Below are 14,815 nucleotides of genomic sequence, written 5' to 3'. Positions count from 1 at the left end.
TAGTTCATCTTCAGAAATATCTCGCTTCTTAGGCACTGACTTGTTCTACCCCAGCAGGTGGGTATGGAAAGGTTCATGGGGATGACATCAGCCTGGTGATCACAAGAAGGTTTACGGTGGTCTGGAAATTCTCAGGATCCTTGGGATGATGATTTCTTCACTAATTGATCAATAGATAATGTTGGGTAAATTGCCTATAAGTTTCACAGCTCCCTTCGCTTAATCTATTCTAAAACTACACATATTATGGGGCTAATTAGCAGTGTACTGGACAATTTTCATAAGTGAGTGAATTTCCAGTAATTTTAACATTGTGAGCAGAGACCTGTGAATTTCTCTGAAATTTGATAGAGAACTGGCTTGGGGAGTAAATGTATGTGGAACCTTAGAACAAGGCTCAGATGAAACTAATAGTCTTTTTTCCCTTTCTTTTGTTTCCTTTTAACTATCTTTTATTTCTTTTATTCTATCTTACCTCACTACCACTACTACTATTACTACTACTACTTTTTCTACTCTTATACAACTGTCTCTCTCTTTTTCTTTCTTTTCCTTTTTTCTTCTTATTTTTCTTCTTCTTCTTCTTCTTCTTCTTCTTCTTCTTCTTCTTCTTCTTCTTCTTCTTTTTTTTTTTTTTTTTGGTACTGGAAATGCAACCCAGAGCTTCATACATGCTTGATAAATTCTCTACCACTGAGCTACAGCCTCACCCATTACAAGTGTCTTTACTTAAATAATATATGCTATTGGGGATTAGTCTACCCCTAATAATAAATTCTTTTCAAACTAAGGAAAGTGAGTGAACCAAATGAGGAAATGCAAAAGGCATGATCTTAGACATAGAGGCCCATTTAAATGGGAGAATGCTAATGTATATAGGTATAGCAGGGTTGGAGCAGGAATAAGTATATATTAAATATGGGGCAGGCAGCAATAGATGGGGAAAGAATGAAGGTCAGTTTAATGTGCCCCAAAGTGATATTGATCTTTTTTTTCTCTAAAAAGATGTTTGTTAGACCAATAACAAAGAGGGAATAGAAGAAGCCATCAAAAGACTACCAACCAAGAAAAGCCCTAAACTGGATGGGTATACAGCGGAATTTTACAAAACCTTTAAAGAAGAATTAATACCAATACTTTTCAAGTTATTTCAGGAAATAGAAAAAGAAGGAGCTCTTCCAAATTCATTCTATGAGGCCAACATCACCCTGATCCCGAAACCAGACAAAGACACTTCAAAGAAAGAAAACTACAGACCAATGTCTCTAATGAACCTAGATGCAAAAATCCTCAATAAAATTATGGCAAGCCGGATACAAAAGCATATCAAAAAAATTGTGCACCATGATCAAGTAGGATTCATCCCTGGGATGCAAGGCTGGTTCAATATACAGAAATCAATAAATGTTATTCACCACATCAATAGACTTAAAAATAAGAACCATATGATCATCTCGATAGATGCAGAAAAAGCATTTGACAAAGTACAGCATCCCTTTATGTTCAAAACACTAGAAATACTGGGGATAACAGGAACTTACCTCAACATGGTAAAAGCTATCTATGCTAAGCCTCAGGCTAGCATCATTCTAAATGGAGAAAAACCGAAGGCATTCCCTCTAAAATCTGGAACAAGACAGGGATGCCCTCTCTCACCACTTCTATTCAATTTAGTTCTCGAAATACTGGCCAGAGCAATTAGACAGATAAAAGAAATTAAAGGCATAAAAATAGGAAAAGAAGAACTTAAATTATCACTATGTGCGGATGATATAATATTCTATCTAACAGACCCAAAAGGGTCTACAAAGAAACTACTAGAGCTAATAAGTGAATTCAGCAAAGTGGCAGGATATAAAATCAACACGCATAAATCAAAGGCATTCCTGTATATCAGCGACAAATCTTCTGAAACGGAAATGAGGACAACCACCCCATTCACAGTATCCTCAAAAAAATAAAATAAAATACTTGGGAATCAACCTAACAAAAAGAGGTGAAAGCTTTATACAATGAAAACTACAGAACCCTAAAGAGAGAAATAGAAGAAGATCTTAGAAGATGGAAGACTATACCCTGTTCATGGATAGGCAGAACTAACATCATCAAAATGGTGATATTACCAAAAGTTCTCTATAGGTTTAATGCAATGCCAATCAAAATACCAACGGCATTTCTTGTAGAAATAGAGAAAGCAATCATGAAATTCATATGGAAAAATAAAAGACCCAGATTAGCAAAAGCAATGCTAAGCAGGAAGTGTGAATCAGGCGGTATAGCGATACCAGACTTCAAACTATACTACAGAGCAATAGTAACAAAAACAGCATAGTACTGGTACCAAAATAGGTCCAGAATAGAGGACACAGAGATCAATCCACAAAATTACAACTATTTTATATTTGATAAAGGGGCTAAAAGCATGCAATGGAGGAAGGATAGCATCTTCAACAAATGGTGCTGGGAAAACTGGAAATCCATATGCAACAAAATGAAACTGAATCCCTTTCTCTTGCCATGCACAAAAGTTAATTCAAAATGGATCAAGGAGCTTGATATCAAATCAGAGACACACCGTCTGATAGAAGAAAAAGTTGGCTACGATCTACATTCGGTGGGGTCGGGCTCCAAATTCCTCAATAGGACACCCATAGCACAAAAGTTAATAACTAGAATCAACAAATGGGACTTACTCAAACTAAAAAGTTTTTTCTCAGCAAAAGATACAATAAGAGAGGTAAATAGGGAGCCTACATCCTGGGAACAAATCTTTACTCCTCACACTTCAGATAGAGCCCTAATCTCCAGAGTATACAAAGAACTCAAAAAATTAAACAATAAGATAACAAATAACCCAATCAACAAATGGGCCAAGGACCTGAACAGACACTTCTCAGAGGAGGACATACAATCAATCAACAAGTACATGAAAAAATGCTCACCATGTCTAGCAGTCAGAGAAATGCAAATCAAAACCACCCTAAGATACCATCTCACTCCAGTTAGATTGGCAGCCATTATGAAGTCAAACAACAACAAGTGCTGGCGAGGATGTGGGGAAAAGGGTACACTTGTACATTGCTGGTGGGACTGCAAATTGGTGCGGCCAATTTGGAAAGCAGTATGGAGATTTCTTGGAAAGCTGGGAATGGAGCCACCATTTGACCCAGCTATTCCCCTTCTCGGTCTATTCCCTAAAGACCTAAAAAGAGCATGCTACAGGGACACTGCTACATCGATGTTCATAGCAGCACACTTCACAATAGCAAGACTGTGGAACCAACCTAGATGCCCTTCAATAGATGAATGGATAAAAAAAAATGTGGCAGTTATATGCAATGGAGTACTACTCAGCACTAAAAAATGACAAAATCATGACATTTGCAGGGAAATGGATGGCTTTAGAGCAGATTATGCTAAGTGAAGCTAGCCAATCCCTAAAAAACAAATGCCAAATGTCTTCTTTGATATAAGGAGAGCAACTAAGAACAGAGCAGAGAGGAAGAACATAAGAAGAAGATTAACATTAAACAGGGACGAGAGGTGGGAGGGAAAGGGAGAGAGAGAAGGGAAATTTCATGGAAATGGAAGGAGACCCTCATCACTATACAAAATTACATATAAGAGGAGGTGAAGGGAAAGGGGGGGAAACAAGGGAGAGAAATGAATTACAGTAGATGGGGTAGAGAGAAAAGATGGGAGGGGAGGGGAGGGGGGATAGTATAGGATAGGAAAGGTAGCAGAATACAACAGTTACTAACATGGCATTATGTTAACCGATGTGATTCTGCAATCTGTATTTGGGGTAAAAATGGGAGTTCATAACCCACTTGAATCAAATGTATGAAATATGATATGTCAAGAGCTTTGTAATGTTTTGAACAACTAATAAAAAAAGGTGTTTGTTAGTGAAAATGAATTGTAAAAGGATAGAGTAACTTAACTCTATTATAATTAAAAACTACATCACATGGCTTAGCCTGGAGCTGCTTAAGAATTAGCCCTCACTGGGTGCAATGGTGCACACCTGTAATCCCAGTGACTCAGGACACAGAGGCAGGAGGATTACAGTTTCAAAGCTAGTGTCAGCAATTTAGTGAGGCCCTGTCATAAAATATAAATAAATAAATAAAAAGTACTGAGGATTTACCCTCAGTAGTAAAGTGCCCCTGAATTCAATCCCCAGTACCACAAATAATAACAATAATTATCCTCTCATCCATATATCAGAAAGATTTAGGTAGCAACTGGGTGGTCTGGCCAATAAAGACTGGATAATCTTAGCCTTTTCAGAAGTACCTCCTTTCGCTTCCTTTCTCTTCCAACCCAACCCCCACCTTAATTCAGCTGTCCCAGAGCCTCAGAGCTAAGCTCATCCACACATTGATAAAATGCTAGTCTGGTAAAGCCTGGGCGGTTTCTTTTCTTTTCTTGGCCGTGTGTCTTATTTTAGTAACAAGCAACAAGAAATGCAGAGAATACTCAGACTGAGGGGGAAGAGGACAAGACAGACAGTCTTCACAGTGTTGGTGATAGTGTGTTCTTGGGGGACCCAGAGGAGCACCACCCACAGAGCAATGCATTTCATCAATGGTTCAGAAGAGAAAAGGAACCCCAGGAGGGGATGGAGACTGGCACAAACCAGGAAGGCAACCAAATCAGAAGGCTGCCAGTAAGAAGAGCAAGGCTTAGAGCAGCCCAGAAGGAGTTAAAAATGAGAGCAGACAAATACAAAGGACTGTCTATCTCCTGCTGCACTGCAGGGAGCAGGCTGGTGGCTCAGCTTGGGCTCAAGGCTAGTGGCCCAGAGAGACCCTAGGAAGGACACTGGCTACATAATTTGCAGGACCCACTGCAAATTAAAATGTGGAGTGGGTCCTGTATTTAAACATCATTAAGAATTTTGAGACAGCAGAGCATTAAACCAAGTGGACCCTTCTGAACATGGGGGTTCCTACAGCACAAGGCCCCATGCCTGGAAAGCTGGCCCTTCTTAGGAACATTTTAAGTGGAATCCCCATTGTAGTGGGCTCATTATTTCATTTAGCAAATCAAGACAATCAGACTAGAATAACTTTTGTGTTATTGTATTCCAAGTTTTCTGAATTTGAAAATTTATGTTATGATTTTATATTACAGAGAGGAATTTATATTGAAGACAATGCAATAGTATCCCTAGCAGCAAATGAAGAGAAAGTAATGGCTTTTGCAGATTTGTGTGAATGCCAACCACCTATCCTTTAAACAGGAGCTGTTTCCTATTTACTTTTGTTTCCAGATCCCATGTGATTTCAACCAAGGCACTGTAAAATGAAGGGAGAAAAGGCAGGGAAAGCTGTTTCCAGGGCTCTCCTCCTCCCAACCTCATACTTCTCTACATGTCCTCATTCTGGGCTTTTCTCCCAGCTCCCCTCCCTCCCAAATCTTTCCCTGAGCTCTTTAATGTTCTTTCCGCTTATTTGTCACCCCTTGTGGCAGCTATTAAACCAAATCCTTACTTTGAGAATTGGTAATTAAAGAGAAAGAATTAAGCATTTATCCTGCCTTTCCAGTAGGAACTATATTTCAGTATAATCAAATAGCCGTAGTTTTACTCTTTATTTATTTAACACTTACATAGCACTTACTATGCACCAGGCCTTATTCTGATTGCTTTATCAACATTACCTCTTAATTCTCACAACAACCACATTTTATGGATAAGGAACTGAAGCACGGAGAGAGGAGAAGTGACAGTAACACAGCTAGCAAGAGATAGGACCAGGATTCAAATTCAGGCAATTTGTCACCAAAGTCCGTGCTCTTACTTATTGCACTAGGTTGCTCTGGCTGAACAGGGTCACTTCTACTTTCCTGAGAAATGCTGGCTAGAAAATATAGACAAAGTGATAGGATTAAAAAATCTTTCTTAGGGCTGGGGTTGTGGCTCCGTGGTAGAACGTCTACTTGGCATGTGTGAGGCCCTGGGTTCAATTCTGAACACCAAATAAATAAAATAAAGGTCTATTGATGAATAAATTTAAAAAAAAATCTTTCTTTTTTAGGAGTTGGGGATGCAGCTCAGTGGTAGAGTGCTTGTATAGCATAATGAGACCCTAGGTTTAATCCCCAGCACTGTTAATTTTATATATATATATATATATATATATATATATATATATATATATATATATAATGATATGTAGATATATATGTATGTATGTGTTATATATATTATGAATTCATCAATTCACAAAAGAACTATTAAGTGAGATTAAAATAGGTGAATACTTGATGGGGAGATGGACATTTGTATGGTGCTAAGCTAACAAAACACAGATTATTATTTTTGGGTTGTCAGGAGGAAAACAACTGTACAATGGATCTGTCTGTCATCATGATGATCCAGTGGCCAACCATACTATTATTAATTGCGACAACCAGCTACAACATGTCTCATGTTGTTCTGCAGTATATAATGAAAGGCCACATTGATACATTTTAGCCAAAGTTATTTACTTGAATGTATGAAGACTTTAGGTCTAACATTCAGTTTCCAGGAGATTTAGGAGAATAAAGAACAAGCTAAATAACATCACACAATATGTGCCTAGACTGTCCAAAAAAAGTGGAATGTTCTTCAGAGCAACAGACCCAATTTCTTCAATAAGTCAATAATGCAAAACAGAAAGGAGATTTCTTGGAAAGCTGGGAATGGAACCACCATTTGACCCAGGTATTCCCCTTCTTGGTCTATTCCCTAAAGACCTAAAAAGAGCATGCTACAGGGACACTGCTACATCGATGTTCATAGCAGCACAGTTCACAATAGCAAGACTGTGGAACCAACCTAGATGCCCTTCAATAGACGAATGGATAAAAAAAAATGTGGCATTTATACACAATGGAGTATTACTCTGCATTAAAAAATGACAAAATCATAGAATTTACAGGGAAATGGATGGCATTAGAGCAGATTATGCTAAGTGAAGCTAGCCAATCCCTAAAAAACAAATGCCAAATGTCTTCTTTGATATAAGGAGAGTAACTAAGAACAGAGTAGGGAGAAGAGCATGAGAAGAAGATTAACATTAAACAGGGATGAGAGGTGGGAGGGAAAGGGAGAGAGAAGGGAAATTGCATGGAAATGGAAGGAGACCCTCAGGGTTATACAAAATTACATACAAGAGGAAGTGAGGGGAAAGGGAAAAAAAACAAGGGGGAGAAATGAATGACAGTAGAGGGGGTAGAGAGAGAAGATGGGAGGGGAGGGGAGGGGAGGGGGGATAGTAGAGGATAGGAAAGGCAGCAGAAAAAAAAACCGGAAAAGAATGTTCTTGAATTCAAGAGACTTAAGGGACATAACAAGATGAAGGTAGGACTTGGAACTAAATCCTAATTTGGATAAACCAGCTGTGAAGGGCATTTCGGGAATAATTGAGAAAATTTGAAAATGCTTTGTGCATTTTAGATGTTAAGGAATCTGCCCTTTGAAGTAAACAATTACTATTACTATTATTATTTGTGGTGCTGGGGATTGAACTCAGGGGCATTCAACTAGTGAGTTATATTCCCAGCTCCCTTTAAAAATAATATTTTTTTTGGTACCAGGGATGAACTCAGGGGTTCTTTACCACTGAGACACATTCCCAGCTCTTTTTTTTATTTTTTATTTTGAGTTAGGGGCTCACTAAGTCACTTAGGGCCTTGCTAAGTTGCTGAGACTGGCTTTGAACTTGTGATACTCCTGCCTCAGCCTTCCAAACCATTGGGATTATAGGTGTATACCACCACACCCAACTGAAAGTATTTTTAAATGCCATTCTAAAGTAAATTAGGTCTATTACTCTCAACCTCTTTACAGAATGGATTATCTACTTTGCCTTCACTGAATTCTGGCTTCCTCCTTGCACATTGCTTCCTGTAGCAGAAACTATTGGTGCTCTACCCATATCCCTTTGGCCCTTATCACTTCTGTCCATGCCAGTCTGACTTCCAGCTACTAACATTTGCATTTCATTGTCTGGAGGCTTTTCTCTGGCTTCCAGAACCTTCACAGGAAGCCAGACGTTATAGGAGATTAATAAATTTCCTAGGGCAGCTCTGAATCAATGAATAACAGGAGTAAGTTGTTTTACAGGTGGAATAACTCTGAAATACATGTTCTGCATAAATACTTAGAGTGCCCCAGCACGATCAAGCTCCAGTTACCCACAGTGGTAACTTACTTTATAACACACCCCTTTATTGACTTTCTTCTCTCCCTTATCTTACTGACCCCTTTATGGGTATTTCTTGCTATCACCTCTCAAACTACTTATACTGGAATCTCCCATCTCACAGTCCAATTTTGGGACAATCCAAAGTAAAACATTTCCCCTGGAGTCCTCTTCAATGGAAATTGTTCTTTCTCTCATAGCCTGAGAGCAAGAAATAGCACTAGAATATTCTCAGATAACACTCCTTTCTTTGATGCTCACATCACTTACCCTTTATGCCTCCTTACTATTATCATTTATTGGCATTCTGTTTACTACCTCATATCCACAGAAGATTCTGGTGTTCAGCCCTACCCACAATCTTATCATTAGCCTGAGGTTCCCATGTGGAAGTCCCAACCTCCCCAGCTTCTTGGCTTCTGGACCTCCTCATCTGAAGATATCTTCAGCACTGTTCCATTTCAGACACATCTTGATCACACTGTGAACCTCATCATCACCCAGAACTGCATTTCCTTCAAATTCTTAACTTCAATTTCCATTTGTAGAGTATAAGATCCCCATTTTCCAGATCCTTATTCTTTTGATACTTGTTCTTGGACCATGTGACACATGCCCTATAAGCCTCCACACAAAGTCAGTACCATTTATGTTTCTAAGAACAGCTGGAGAAAATCACCCAAGCTTGCAGAATGCTGACATGGTCTTCAGCATTATTTGAGTTATCAGCTCTTGGTCAATCCTTCTGTTTACCATTGGACAGCAATATTACCCTCTTTTCAGTAACGTTTCTAACAGTTTTCTAGGTCCCTTTTCATTTGCTCTCAGCCCACTCACTCCTTTCCCAGGAGGGTTTCCATCTTGCCCCTGACTCTCAGTTCTATACTTTTAAAAAAGAAACTGTCTGCCTTTTGCCTTCCAATGGCCTCCACTCCTCCTCAATGTCTTGGCTTAAGTATGTATGTACAGCATTTCCTCTACCTGTTTTTTCAAGACCTCAGTTCTGCTTTAGCCTTGGACTGGCAGCCTTTCTGGGCCCATATAATTTCACTCCTTTCCTCGTAATCCCCCTCTCAGTCATTAAGAGGGGATTAAAATAATTTCTAGGTGCATCATTTGAATAATTACTGAGTATCTGTTGAGCCCAGTGATAGGCATAGTGCCAAGAGCTATGGTAGGTGCTGGGATATAAAAGCAAACAAGAAAGGCCGGGTCTCTGACATCACAGGCTTGTAACTATGATAATACCATTGAAAAAATCCTATAACTGTGATAATACCATTGAAAAAAGACAGGGTAGTCAGAGAATACCTCTATAGGAAGCTATATTTGATTCAAGACCCAAAGGTGGAAAAGAAGCTAGACATAGGAAGAACTCAGTGGAAAATTATTTCAGGCAGAGAAAACTACAAATAAGAGTTCTGAGGCTAGAAAGAGCATGAGACATAGTGCAAATATGGAAGGCCAATATGGTGGAACATAGTAAGTTGAAATAAAAAGAGTAAAATGAGAATGAACCAAGAGTCATTTAGACTATGGGGAAAGATCATGTAGATTTGCAGAGTAGTGTGAGAAGTTTGAATTTTATTTTGAGTGTGATGGAAAACTACTGGAGAATTGATCAAAAGAGTGAAATAATTCGATTTTTTTTTTGGTGGTACTGGAAATTGAACCCAGGGGCATTCCATCCTTTTTTTTAATTTTTTTTTAAATTTTTTATTGTGGGTTGTTCAAAACATTACAAACTTCTTGACATATCATATTCCACACTTTGATTCAAGTGGGTTATGAACTCCCACCTTCACCCCATACACAGATTGCAGAATCACATCAGTTACACATCCATTGATTTACAAATTGCCATACTAGTGTCTGTTGTGCTCCGCTGCCTTTCCCATCCTCCACCCTCCCCCCTCCCCACCTCTCCCCTCCCCTCCCCTCCTCTCTCTCTACCTCCTCCACTGTATAACCCTGAGGGTCTCCTTCCATTACCATGCAATTTCCCTTCTCTCTCCCTTTCCCTCCCACCTCTCATCCCTGTTAAATGTTAATCTTCTTCTCCTGCTCTTCGTCCCTACTCTGTTCTTAGTTACTCTCCTTATATCAAAGAAGACATTTGGCATTTGTTTTTTAGGGATTGGCTAGCTTCACTTAGCATAATCTGCTCTAATGCCATCCATTTCCCTGTAAATTCTATGATTTTGTCATTTTTTAATGCAGAGTAATACTCCATTGTGTATAAATGCCACATTTTTTTTATCCATTCGTCTATTGAAGGGCATCTAGGTTGGTTCCACAGTCTTGCTATTGTGAACTGTGCAGCTATGAACATCGATGTAGCAGTGTCCCTGTAGCATGCTCTTTTTAGGTCTTTAGGGAATAGACCAAGAAGGGGAATAGCTGGGTCAAATGGTGGCTCCATTCCCAGCTTTCCAAGAAATCTCCATACTGCTTTCCAAATTTCCAAATTTTCCAAATTTCCACCAATCTGCAGTCCCACCAGCAATGTACAAGAGTACCCTTTTCCCCACATCCTCTCCAGCACTTGTTGTTGTTTGACTTCATAATGGCTGCCAATCTTACTGGAGTGAGATGGTATCTTAGGTTGGTTTTGATTTGCATTTCTCTGACAGCTAGAGATGGTGAGCATTTTTCATTTACTTGTTGATTGACTGTATGTCCTCCTCTGAGAAGTGTCTGTTCAGGTCCTTGGCCCATTTGTTGATTGGGTTGTTTGTTCTCTTGTCTAATTTTTTGAGTTCTTTGTATACTCTGGATATTAGGGCTCTATCTGAAGTGTGAGGAGTAAAGATTTGTTCCCAGGATGTAGGCTCCCTATTTACCTCTCTTATTGTTTCTTTTGCTGAGAAAAAACTTTTTAGTTTGAGTAAGTCCCATTTGTTGATTCTAGTTATTAACTTTTGTGCTATGGGTGTCCTATTGAGGAATTTGGAGCCCGACCCCACCGACTGTAGATCGTAGCCAACTTTTTCTTCTATCAGACGGCGCGTCTCTGATTTGATATCAAGCTCCTTGATCCATTTTGAATTAACTTTTGTGCATGGCGAGAGAAAGGGATTCAGTCTCGTTTTGTTGCATATGGATTTCCAGTTTTCCCAGCACCATTTGTTGAAGATGCTATCCTTCCTCCATTGCATGCTTTTAGCCCCTTTATCAAATATAAGGTAGTTGTAGTTTTGTGGATTGGTTTCTGTGTCCTCTATTCTGTACCATTGGTCCACCCTCCTGTTTTGGTACCAGTACCATGCTGTTTTTGTTACTATTGCTCTGTAGTATAGTTTGAAGTCTGGTATCGCTATACCGCCTGATTCACACTTCCTACTTAGCATTGTTTTTGCTATTCTGGGTCGTTTATTTTTCCATATGAATTTCATGATTGCTTTCTCTATTTCTACAAGAAAGGCCGTTGGGATTTTGATTGGCATTGCATTAAACCTATAGAGAACTTTGGGTAATATCGCCATTTTGATGATGTTAGTTCTGCCTATCCATGAACAGGGTATAGTCTTCCATCTTCTAAGATCTTCTTCTATTTCTCTCTTTAGGGTTCTGTAGTTTTCATTGTATAAGTCTTTCACCTCTTTTGTTAGGTTGATTCCCAAGTATTTTATTTTTTTTGAAGATATTGTGAATGGAGTGGTTGTCCTCATTTCCATTTCAGAGGATTTGTCGCTGATATACAGGAATGCCTTTGATTTATGCGTGTTGATTTTATATCCTGCCACTTTGCTGAATTCATTTATTAGCTCTAATAGTTTCTTTGTAGAGCCTTTTGGGTCTGCTAGGTATAGAATCATATCATCTGCAAATAGTGATAATTTATGTTCTTCTTTTCCTATTTTTATGCCTTTAATTTCTTTCGTCTGTCTAATTGCTCTGGCCAGTGTTTCGAGAACTATGTTGAAGAGAAGTGGAGAGAGAGGGCATCCCTGTCTTGTTCCAGATTTTAGAGGGAATGCCTTCAGTTTTTCTCCATTCAGAATGATGCTAGCCTGAGGCTTAGCATAGATTGCTTTTACAATATTGAGGTATGTTCCTGTTATCCCTAGTTTTTCTAGAGTTTTGAACATAAAGGGATGCTGGACTTTGTCAAATGCTTTTTCCGCATCTATCGAGATGATCATATGGTTCTTACTTTTAAGTCTATTGATGTGGTGAATAACATTTATTGATTTCCGTATATTGAACCAGTCTTGCATCCCAGGGATGAATCCTACTTGATCATGGTGTACAATTTTTTTTATATGTTTTTGTATCCGATTCGCCAGAATTTTATTGAGGATTTTTGCATCTAGGTTCATTAGAGATATTGGTCTGTAGTTTTCTTTCTTTGAAGTGTCTTTGTCTGGTTTAGGTATCAGGGTGATGTTGGCCTCATAGAATGAATTTGGAAGTTCTCCCTCCTTTTCTATTTCCTGAAGTAGCTTGAAAAGTATTGGTATTAGTTCTTCTTTAAAGGTTTTGTAAAATTCTGCTGTATACCCATCCGGACCTGGGCTTTTCTTAGTTGGTAGTCTTTTGATGGTTTCTTCTATTTCCTCAATTGATATTGGTCTGTTTAGGTTTTCTATATCCTCCTGACTCAATCTGGGCAGATCATATGACTTAAGAAATTTATCTATGCCTTCACTATCTTCTAATTTATTGGAGTATAAGGATTCAAAATAGTTTTTGATTATCTTCTGTATTTCTGAAGTGTCTGTTGTGATATTGCCTTTTTCATCCCGAAAGCTAGTAATTTGAGTTCTCTCTCTTCTTCTCTTCGCTAGCATCGCTAAGGGTCTGTCGATTTTGTTTATTTTTTCAAAGAACCAACTTTTAGTTTTGTCAATTTTTTCAATTGTTTCTTTTGTTTCGATTTCATTAATTTCAGCTCTGATTTTCATTATTTCTTGCCTTCTACTTCTTTTGCCGTTGTTTTGCTCTTCTTTTTCAAGGATTTTGAGATGAAGTATGAGATCATTTATTTGTTGTTTTTTTCTTTTTTTAAGGAATGAACTCCAAGCAATGAATTTTCCTCTTAGAACTGCTTTCAATGTGTCCCATAGATTCCGATATGTTGTGTCTGTGTTTTCATTTATCTCTAAGAATTTTTTAATTTCCTTCTTGATGTCTTCTATAACCCATTGATCATTCAGTAACCTATTGTTCATTCTCCAAGTGATGTATGCTTTTTCCTTCCTTCTTTTATCGTTGATTTTCAGTTTCATTCCATTATGATCAGATAAGATGCATGGTATTATCTCTACTCCTTTATATTGTCTAAGAGTTGCCCTGTGACATAATATATGATCTATTTTTGAGAAGGATCCATGTGCTGCTGAGAAAAAAGTGTAACTGCTTGATGTTGGGTGGTATACTCTATATATGTCAATTAGGTTTAGGTTATTAATAGTGTTATTGAGTTCTATAGTTTCCTTTTTCAACTTTTGTTTGGAAGATCTGTCCAGTGGCGAGAGAGGTGTGTTGAAGTCTCCCATGATTATGGTGTGGTGGTCTATTAGACTCTTGAACTTGAGAAGAGTTTGTTTGACGAACATAGCTGCACCATTGTTTGGGGCATAAATATTTATGATTGTTATGTCTTGTTGGTGTATGGTTCCCTTAAGCAGTATGTAGTGTCCCTCTTTATCTCTTTTGATTAACTTTGGCTTAAAATCTATTTTATTTGATATGAGTATGGACACTCCTGCTTGTTTCCGAAGTCCATATGAGTGATATGATTTTTCCCAACCTTTCACCTTCAGCCTATGTATGTCTTTTCCTATCAAATGCGTCTCCTGTAGGCAGCATATTGTTGGGTCTTGTGATCCATTCTACTAGCCTGTGTCTCTTACTTGGTGAGTTTAAGCCATTAACATTTAGGGTTATTATTGAGATATGGGTTGTTCTTCCAGCCATATTTGTTTATTTCTGTTACTAAACATGGTTTGTTTTCCTCTTTGATTATTCCCCCCCACTTTACTGTCCTACCTCCCACTGTTGGTTTTCATTGTTATTTTCCATTTCCTCTTCCTGTAATGCTTTGGCGAGGATGTTTTGAAGAGATGGTTTTCTAGCTGCGAATTCTTTAAACTTTTGTTTATCATGGAAGGTTTTAATTTCATCCTCCATCCTGAAGCTTAATTTCGCTGGATACACAATTCTTGGTTGGAACCGATTTTCTTTCAGTGTTTGAAATATGTTATTCCAGGATCTTCTAGCTTTTAGAGTCTGTGTTGAAAGATCAGCTGTTATCCTGATTGGCTTACCCCTAAATGTAATCTGCTTCCTTTCTCTTGTAGCTTTTAAAATTCTCTCCTTATTCTGTATGTTGGGCATCTTCATTATAATGTGTCTAGGTGTGGATCTCTTATGATTTTGCACATTCGGGGTCCTGTAGGCTTCTAGGATTTGGGATTCTGTCTCATTCTTCAAGTCGGGGAAGTTTTCTTGTATTATTTCATTGAATAGACTGCTCATTCCTTTGGTTTGGAGCTCTATACCTTCCTGTATCCCAATGACTCTTAAGTTTGGTCTCTTAATGTTATCCCATATTTCTTGGATGTTCTGCTCATGGTTTCTTAACAGTCTTGCTGAGCTGTCTATGTTCTTTT

This window comes from Marmota monax, unplaced genomic scaffold (genome assembly GCF_021218885.2).
Source record: "Marmota monax isolate L192 unplaced genomic scaffold, Marmota_monax_Labrador192_F-V1.1 WCK01_AAM20220418_F8-fsc00050, whole genome shotgun sequence".
NCBI classification, from domain to species: Eukaryota; Metazoa; Chordata; class Mammalia; order Rodentia; family Sciuridae; genus Marmota; species Marmota monax.
Note: the sequence above shows the minus strand (reverse complement) of the source record.